This window comes from Leptonychotes weddellii, chromosome 8 (assembly GCF_054177405.1).
Source record: "Leptonychotes weddellii isolate Sample4059 chromosome 8, ASM5417740v2, whole genome shotgun sequence".
NCBI lineage: Eukaryota > Metazoa > Chordata > Mammalia > Carnivora > Phocidae > Leptonychotes > Leptonychotes weddellii.
Window position 1 is genome coordinate 29,146,254 of NC_138376.1, and position 2,468 is coordinate 29,148,721.

Genomic DNA, 2,468 nt, shown 5'->3' on the forward strand with positions numbered 1-2,468 from the left:
CCTCAGGGAAACCTCAGAGGCTTTGGACCTCCAGGAGAAGTCCAGTAATCTGCCACCTAAATGCCTCTGGGCTCAGGGGGCCACCTCTGTCCCTGGATGCTTCCCTATGCCCAACGACTTCAGCTGGGCTCTCCCAGAAGCAGACCCTGAGGTGGAGATTTAAGGACAGGTAGTTTATTTGTATTTAGGAGGTGCCCCCAGGCAGCACTAGTCCCCTACTGTGGGAACGCAGGACAGGCCAGGGAAGGCAGCTGCGGATGGCTGGGCTCCATCACACGAGGGACTCTGAGAGACTGGTACACACCCCTGAGGTGCTGCATGGCAGGGGGAGGAGCTGGAGTAGTTATGCACCCACCTCTGCCCACCCAGAGTTGCTGGGGAGCTGCTCCTAGGGCTGCCTAGCCTCAACCGGCTGAACACAAACATCTCCTCCCCATCAGAGAAAGCCTGCTGGCAGAAAGAAAGTGGTCTTCTTAGTCCTGAGGACAGGACTTCAAAGGCACCCGCTTATCACAGCAGTGCTGGGCACAACTGTAACTGTAAGAGAAATGGCTCCAATCATTGTTTAATGTCTCTCTCCTGCATAGAATAGAATCTTCCTGAGGGTAGAGGCAGGATCGCCACTTTCTCCCTGGGACTTAGTTCAGTGTCTGGCACACAGCAAGGTATTCGATAGATATTTATTAAATAAATGTAATTTGGAGGCTGAGAAATTCATGGCAAATGCCCAGTTCTGTCTGAATACCTTCTCCACAGCTCCCAACCCTGGTACAGCAGAGCCGGCAAGTTGTTCCCCTGTATCTGTATTGATATCTAGATCATCTGTGTATCTATATCTAGCTTTGCCTTCTTCTAGAGTAATATAAACCCAAATATTTAACCTTGCCAGGGACTGCCAGGGACAAAGGGAGATTTTCCCAGCCCCCTTTACAGCTAGGAGTGCCCATGCATCTAAGTTCCAACCCATGGGGGCGCCTGGGTGGCTCAGTTGGTTAAGCGGTGGCCTTCAGCTCAGGTCATGATTCCAGGGTCCTGGGATCGAGCCCCCCATTGGACTCCTTGCTCAGCAGGGAGTCTGCTTCTCCCTCTGTCCCCCTTGTGCTCTCTCTCTCTATCTCTAAGAAATAAATAAAATTAAAAAAAATAAATTCTGACCAATGGGTGAGGAACTGACAGTTGCCACTTTCAGGATGTGTCCTTACCCATGGAGGAGCACTCCTCCTCTTCCCTTTCCTCCTTCCTGCTGGCTGGCATTTGGACATCATGGTGGGAGCTGGAGCAGTCACCTTGGATCATTTAGTGGAAGGCTTGGGCCATGAGAATGGTGGAAGCTAGAAGACCAGGGGGAACCCTAATGATCAGAGAGCCACTGCTCCAACCCTGGGCTGAACCTCTGGTCTTGTTTTATATGAGAGCCCTTGGTTACACCATTGCTCTTTGGGCTTTTCTGTCAGGTGTAGCTGAACAAGCGGAAGGTGACTGTAGATCTGCCTTCTGGGCAAGGGAGGGAAGACAAGACTCCCAGGGAGTGGAGGTAGAGCTTGCTGGAGTGGAGGATCCCTCTGGCTGAAAGGGAGCCCCTGGCTCCTGCCACTGGCTGTCTCCTCCCCTCCCCCCATTCCCATCCCCACCCCTTCCACCTTCCCTCAGGGCTTCCGGAAGTTTTGTTCTCCCCCTGAGGAGCAGTTACTCGCACAGACTCTCTTTCTCTTTGGGATGATCTAGACATGACCCCTATGGCGGGTCCAGGACTGCGTGCTGCTGTCACCCCTCTGCCCAACAGTGACATCAAAGTTCTTTTGGGGCCGGGGTAATCCCCTCTTCCCACCCCTACTCCTTAAGGGCATCAGGGAAGTAAAGTCAATGCATTTTCGCATTCTCTTCCACAGCCTGGCTGTAAGAAGGGAAACTGAGGGTAGCCCGTGCACCACCCGCCCCCCAACCCCTGCCCGCACTGTGTTTGGGGGTGGGGGGTGGATCCAAAGGCAGGTAAAATACAGAGTTCCTACAAAGCGGGTGACAAAGACGCAGGAGGCACAGGGAACAGCCATAGGCCCACGTTGGCACAGGGACACACGGTTCTAAGAGCCTAGTGATTCAGAACAAGGGCCGTGGGGGCTGCAGGAGTTGGGGGGGAAACTCTAGACCCTCCACTCAGGGCTCCATTGATCCATTTGTCCTCGTCTCCCCGCTCCTCCCCCAACCTTAGCCCTCCCGGGGCGGCCTTCCTGACTGAGCTCGGGAATGAGGAGAGGACTTGGGGAGGGTTAACCCCGCTGGGTGGCTCTTTCTTATACTAGTCACTCGCAGCTCTTGGAGTTACACTTTCCCGGAAGGGTCTGACGGGCAGGGTGACCTTGGACAAGTCCCACGCGCTCGTCCGGCCTCAGTTTCCTCTGGGGTAGCCTGCATAGGTGGGGGGTGGTCTAGCTCCCCTTAGCCGGGGGGAACCTGGGGGAACCTGGGGG